The sequence below is a fragment of the Oryza sativa genome, chromosome 1, assembly GCF_034140825.1.
Source record: "Oryza sativa Japonica Group chromosome 1, ASM3414082v1".
In the NCBI taxonomy this organism is placed as follows: domain Eukaryota; kingdom Viridiplantae; phylum Streptophyta; class Magnoliopsida; order Poales; family Poaceae; genus Oryza; species Oryza sativa.
The window spans coordinates 20,188,971-20,196,179 of record NC_089035.1 but is presented as its reverse complement, the minus strand read 5'-3'; the positions used below and the strand labels follow the sequence as shown (position 1 = coordinate 20,196,179).

General features: G+C 49.6%; 1 long non-coding RNA gene across 1 annotated transcript; it reads right to left on the bottom strand.

Annotated features, from left to right (window-relative positions):
• Positions 1-880: 880 nt before the first annotated feature.
• Positions 881-3,341, bottom strand: LOC136354929 (uncharacterized). The gene is made up of 3 exons (XR_010738817.1): positions 1,820-3,341; positions 1,444-1,733; positions 881-1,362 (listed from the first exon to the last, which is right to left on the bottom strand). It is a non-coding gene; the product is annotated as an uncharacterized lncRNA (long non-coding RNA).
• Between the last annotated feature and the right edge of the window lie 3,868 nt (positions 3,342-7,209).

The following is a 7,209-nucleotide window of genomic DNA, read 5'->3' as shown; positions in this document are numbered from 1 at the left end:
ATATACATCCGGAGCAACACTCAGCTTGTCGAATATTTCGGTTGCGTCGAGTGCACTCGGACCACTGTTATTGAGGAACATAGCTTGGATGAGTGGTGCAGCGACATTGGCGACTTCATCTCTTGCTCCTTCAAGCCTCTTGATCTTACCAACCAGGACATCAAATTGAGCTTGAGACTTGATTTTACGGTCTACACAACACATTTATAATAAGAATCTACTGCATTAAAAAGAGGAAAGTTCAGATCATCAGCCGGCAGTACCTTCAACTTCTTTCAAGGCTGAGTCCCTTTCTGCAGCCAATTCTGCTTTGTCTTTTTTCAAGGCTTCAATCTGTTTCTCCATCTGAGCCATTCTGGTGGCTTGCGCTGTTTGAAATCCAAGTGTTTGAGGATGCAATTATGACAGCATAAATCAATGGAACAGATCTGGATGATTACCTTTTGATGAACCACTTAGCTCGAAGTTTGAATCCTGGAGCTGGGCAATTCGGTCCCTTAACTCCTTCTCTGTCTTTTTGGCGCACTCCTTGGCCTCATGCAGCTGGTCCCTAACTGCTTCTAGAGTTCCCAAATGAGGAACCAGCTTTTCCAAAGTTGTAGTCTTGGCCTCATTGCGAAGATGGATTCTCTGCATGATGGATCATGGTTCAGTTCTACTAAAGAGAGAACAAAGTTATTAAAGGCAGTCACCCGGAAGATTTACATTCACAATGCGAGTGGCTTCTCCAAGTGCTTTCTTCAGCTGGCACACTTCCTCATCTTCTTTTTGACGATTTATAACGATGCCGGCAACTTGCGAGTTCTCGTCCCACCATTTGAGCAAGATAGGAGGACGGGAGTCATCAGCCGCCTTTATGCGAGGAATTATTTCTTCGTCATCGCCTAGTGTTCCTGATGTATTTCCAAGACATTAGACGAGTAAGCTGAAGTTATTTAAATCGGCATCACTTGAGAAGATGTGTTACCTGAGGATGTTCCTGGCTGAACATGAGGTGGTCCTTGTTCTTTATTTAGAGACCCAATCATTGAGTCTTTACCAGCCTCTGGTCCTTGGGAAGTTGTCGTTTGCGCTTCAACTTCCGGGATTTCTTCATCGGGACCTACATCCGACTGGTTTCCAGTCGGGGGCTCTTGTGTTGTTGCAGTTTCAGCTGTTGCCGACTGGTCTCCAGTTGGCGGCTGGTCACTCGGATCGGCTTTGTCATCCGAAGCATGGGCGCCAGCCGGCTGGTTTTCGGCAGTCGGCTGGCTTTCGGCAGTCGGCTGGTTTTCGGCAGACGGCTCAGTGTCTTTGGATAAATTTGGCTCTGTCACAGCCGGATCAGGATCTTTTCCAGTTGGATCTATGTCGGACGGTTTCCTGCAAAGCGTCCTTTCGATACTCAGCATAATTTCTATAAGGGAAGCATGCCGAAACAAGATGGTACCGAGAAGTTTATACCTGGAAGATGTTCTAATCTTTGGCATTTGACGGCCAGCCAGTTTTTTCCTGGGCATGGTATGCTTTGGGAGTTTGTTGGGCGTGCCCTTGTCCCCAGATTTGTTGCTGTCATCGCCCTCATCGTCATTAAGCACCAGCTTTCTCTTGCGAGGACCTGTCTGACCAGCCGGTTTGGAGGTTTGAGGTTGTGGGTCTGACCTGATTGTCGGCCCTCCACTTCCCTGAATGGTGTGCTGGCGAGGAGATCGGCGCTGAGCAATTGGGGGATCAGATTTCATCAATACGTAATCCTGAATGAGATGCCTCCATGGTTAGTTAACTCAACATGAAGACAAGATACTATTTTGGTCATAAGTTGAAGATTTCAGATACATACCTGCGGAGGCGGATTGAATGCATTATATGGCACAACTGGCAGCTGGTGTGAATAGCTAACGACAATGGCATTTGAGAAGATTTTATACATTCTCTCCTTCATGATTTTGAAATCCAGAGAGTCTGGTTCTTCGCGATTAGGATCGTGCTTGCCGTCAAACTCAAAAGCTGTACGGGATCTTTCTTTAATTGGCGCCAGTCGGCATTTAATGAAATGCCGAGTGATCTGCTCTCCTTGCAAGCCTTGTTCTTTGAGTTTTAACATGCGATCCAACAATTCCAAGGCTTGGGCAGCTTCATCTCCGATTGGAAGAGAGTTCCAAGTATCTTGGTACACCGGGGGAAGACAAAAGTATTCGGGAAGAGCAGGCTCAGGATTCTGAACATAAAACCAGTTCGCATGCCATCCTTTGTTTGAAGTCTTGAAGGGCATAGAGAAATACTTTTGGCTCAGAGTTCCCCTCAGCTGGAATCCTGCCCCCCCGACTACACATGGCTTACTCTTGTTTGGTTGGGGTTTGAGGAAGAAGATCCGGCGAAACAGGGCAAAGTGAGGCTTGATTCCCAAAAAGGCTTCACAAACATGGACGAAATTGGCGATGTGCACTATGGAATTTGGGTTTAGATGATGCAAGCTGATTCCATAGAAGTTCAAGATCCCGCGGAAAAATTTCGAGGTCGGAAGAGCGAAGCCGCCGTAGAAGAAATGCGAGAAGACCACAATCTCGTGTGTATCGGGGGTCGGAAAAATCTCACCGCACGCTGGCCGCCACCCGATGATCTCCTTAGCAGGGAGAACGCCGTGCGCCACCATCTCCTTCAGGTTCTCTTCCGTTACGTCAGACGGCGCCCATTGGCTTTCGAAGCTTTCTCTCTCTTCCGCCATCGAGTTTCCTCAAATGCGCTGATTTGATTCGAGGGATGGCTTGGGAGAGGTGAGGAATTGAGGCGGTGGATCACGGGAAGGATTTTGATCACTTTTTGAAGGTGGATTTGGGTGGATTGGTGAACCCTAGTTCGCCGGCGCAGTTCTGCACTGTAGCAAGGAGTGGGGAAAATGGCGAGAGTTCCGGCGGGGAAGACGAAGCGTCGCTTGTATCTCGGATTTCTTGTTAAGGGTATCGGAGGTGCAAATGGGCCTAGGCCTGAACAGTACTTCAGCCCAATACTTTTAACAGCGTGGCCCATTGTGTTCCTTAGGGACTTAGGCATATTTTGCTTTGGCAATATTATGCGCACAATAGTGTTGCCCGATGCTGATAAAATCCTTTTTATGCGGTCATATAATTCTTTGGAATTATTGCAATGCAAATTAAAAGGTGCCCGACAGAAAGGTGTTATACCGCTTTTTTGTTAGCTTTATTAGGCTACAAAAGCTGTCTGGGTTAATCTGGAATGACTTGTTTTTATCATAGTCACTTCCTTGGTATGTTATATACCTATTTTCATTATGGTAAATAGTCATAGCCTAGGCTATTAGACTTATTCATTACCATAATTTTTTATAATACTTGGTGGGTGATCTTTAGAGTTTTATATTCGGATGCCTGTCCAGTGTGTTCATTCGTGAACCTTTTAGAGTGTAAACCACTCGGACTCTTTTTGTTATGGCTAAAAAGCAGTCGGCTAGAATGCCTCTTTAGGCGCCGCGTATGCTTTTGCCATCTGATGCGTGATTGTGCTATTATTTTGTTCTCAACTATATGTTTAGTTTGTTAACTAATCACATAGTTGGGGGCTACACCTAATTAGGTGCATCTATTCGATGCACCATGTTCTTTATCTTTTCGCCCTTTACAGTCTTCGTCTTCGCTACTCGGTGGGCCTTGGCATGAATAATCTGAAGCACTCGGATTGCTATCTTTGAGAAGGCTACGATGGTTGACTGCAAAGGTCTCGGGGGCTACTGTGGAGATTATGGATATCCCATATCTACACGGCGATACTATTTGGGCTGGATATAGGATACCGAATATGTATAGAATATCTTATTTGTATCTCGGGTTTGTTTCTTAACTTGTATGCCAAGGAAACACCTTGAGATTTAGTCGGTTACGGCTGTATTTTATCTGTGTCTGCATATTCCGTTAGGGATATAGATTGTCTTTTGTAACTCGGACTCCTTCCCATATATAAGGGGGGTCCGGGTGCCTCTAGGGGCAGAGGTTGATTTTCCCTAAATCATACAATCAATAATACACTCGGCGGATTCATCCCCGGACAGGAGTAGGGTATTACTTCTTTTATAAGAAGGCCTGAACCTGTATAAATCCTTTGTCTCCAAACCCATACACTTTCCTAGCTTGATAGCCACCCCCTTTTATTATTGCCGAAATCTAGTTTCGACAGGTACATTGCTCGGCTTGCCCATAACCGAGGGCGCGGCTATTCGAATAGGTTTTACTCTGATTAGAGGTGTACATCTTTACCCACAAGACACATCTTCCTCACATGTAACCACGTGCCACATACCACCACGATATACAGACGGAAGACGTGACATAGTTTCCAACCCATCCTAGCCATAGACAAGAGTACCGACCCAATCCCACCTACGGCCGGAACCCCCGGGACAGGCAGGCAGGACTGAGCCCCTAGCAGCAGGACACCGGCCCTGTGCCATGACATCTCGACTACCGGGCCGCAGCTCGTGTAGCCTTCATTTGCCCTGGAGAATGTCCATCGACCCCCGACTTCATCCATCTCCATCCGTGTACTTTTGTTTATAACCAGACTGAGCCACAAACTAAGCCTTACCCACTAGACATGTGGAAGTACGGTAGTGCTTTGCAACAGAGGCCCGAAGACCGGTCCTTATATGGCCGAGGTGCTACTATCAAAACCATACACCCCGAGCCTAGCCTAAAACCATTTTTGGGGATTTTGAATAGAGGGGGAGGTGTGAATCCAATTCCACAATGATCCAACAATTCCAGTGTGTCCAGGTGATATGAATATTCCCAAAGTCTAGAGTTGTAAAACCACCTAATGTTACCTAATTAAAAAGCGAAGCATCTACCTATAATCATACTAGTGGTACCATGAGTAGAGTGTCCACTAGTTGGGGTTTTGTTTAATCTAGGGTGAACAAGGAAATAATAACAATAGCAATAATAATAAGGTCATAACAAAGGTAAATAGGCATGGCTAAATAAAACAGTGATAACGCGGGAATTTAAATAAAGCGATAGTGCAATAATTTAAATCAACATAATTTTACAAACTGGGATTCAATATGTTCAAAGATGATGTGACTTGCCTTGCTCGCTTTCCCAAACGTCGGCTTCAACTTCCACGAAGAGCGGATCTTCCGAAGCTGCAGCGTCTACACGACCAACGGAAAAGAAAAAGGCTTTTACTCTAATAAACTCCATATAACAAGCAGAAACAAAGCACAAAAATGGGTTCTTGACTTCTTAAGGAAAAATTAGAGACTTGAACGGTCCAATTCCGAGTTCAAATGGCCAAGTTATGGCCATTTGAAGTTTATATGCTCTTTAATTGAATATTTGCGAATTTCTTCATTTAAATTTTAATTTAAAATCGGATTTATTGCGTCAGCCGAGGGGAGGGGCGCGCGGACCGGGTCCACGGGAGTGGGGCCCACGCGGCAGCCTCACGGTCCACGGTGGACCGGGTGCACGCGGCTTACGCCGGCCGGCGCCGTGGGTCCCACGCGTCAGCCGCACCCGAGGGCGCGGGCGGCTGACGGCCGGGCCCCACATGGCAGCCGCGGGGCGCGCCCGAAGGCGGCCTCGCTGGCACGGCCGACGGGGAGGCGGCGCGCCCGCACCCCGATGGTCGCCGGCGGCGGCCACCGGCGCGGCGGAGCGGCGCCCGAGAGAGGGGAGGGAAGGGGGAAACGAAATGGGCGGTCCATGGCTCACCCCGAGTCGACGACGACGACGGGAACGGCGACCGAAGCGGAGAGAGGCGGCGGCGCGGCTCGGGTCGACGAGGACGGCGGCGTTCCGGCGGTCGGCGGGCGAAACGGAGGAGTGGACGAGGTCGACGAGGACGCGGCGAAGCCGAAGGAGGCAACGCCGAAGCGGGAGGAGGTCCGAGGCGACGACGGCGGCGGACCGGAGCTCGGCGGCGACGGCGGAGAGAGGGAACGACGGCGCGAGCTCGATTCCGACGGGGAGAGAGAGCGGCGAGTGGCGGAAACGGAGGAGGGAGGCACGGGGAACGTTTAAATAGTGTTGGGAGTGAGAGAGGGCGGCCGGATGAGGGGGAATCGGCCGCGGAAGATCCGGCCGCCATTGATGTGCCGGCGAAGTTCGCGGGGGAGTTTCCAAACGAATCGGAGGGAGAGAGAGAGAGGGAAAAGTGGGGGGAAAGAGGGAGGGAATCACGGGGAGTGATTTCCCCCTCTTTATTGCGCGCGGGGACGGCGGGATGCGGCGGAATCCGCGGCGGCGGCGGCGCTAGGGCACGGGCGAGGCGGCGGGTGCGGCGCGAGGTAGGGGATGACGGGTGGGCCCCACCCGTCAGCGAGGGTGGCGGGCGGGCCCACCCGTCAGCGGCGCGCGCGCGGGGAGGAGGCCGATGGGCCGCGGGGGAGAGGAGAGAGAGGGAGAGGGCTGGGCCGAGCCGGCCCAAGAGGGGAAGGGGGGGAAAAAGACTTTTAGGGTTTTTCTTTTTATAAAACCACTTTAACTTTGTTTATTTCTTCTTAATTATTATTTGTGCTCTGAAAATTCCACTAAAATTTATTTACGCATTTTAGGCTTTTAGGAAATATACAAAAATCCTCCAAGCCTTATTTGACTTTTAAATTTGCACATTTTAATTGTTGGAGGCTTTCACATGGATTTTAATTATTCTATGCACAATTTCGAGGGTGTATTTTAGAGTCGTTTTGGGACGCGACAAACCTACCCCCCTTAAACGGAATCTCGACCCCGAGATTCGGAAGAACTGGCGAAGAGATCAGGATGGGCTGCCTTCAGCTCGTCTTCACGCTCCCAAGTAGCTTCTTCTTCGGCGTGGTTGCTCCATTGGACCTTGCAAAAACGGATTACCCGGTTCCTGGTCCTGCGCTCCATGGTGTCCAGGATTTTTACTGGCCTCTCCACGTAGGTCAAGTCTTCGCGAACTTCGATTTGCTCTGAGTCGGCCTGCTAGGATGGCACTCGGAGACATTTCTTGAGTTGCGACACATGGAACACATCATGCACGTTGCCCAAGGAGGCGGGCAGCTCCAACTGGTAAGCGACTTCTCCGCGTCGAGCAACGATACGGAAAGGACCCACATACCGAGGTGCGAGCTTCCCTTTTGTCCGAAACCTGTGTACACCTCGCAATGGCGTGACCCGAAGATACACAAGATCACCCACTGCGAATTCCAGGTTACGGCGACGATTATCTGCATAACTTTTCTGCCGGGAC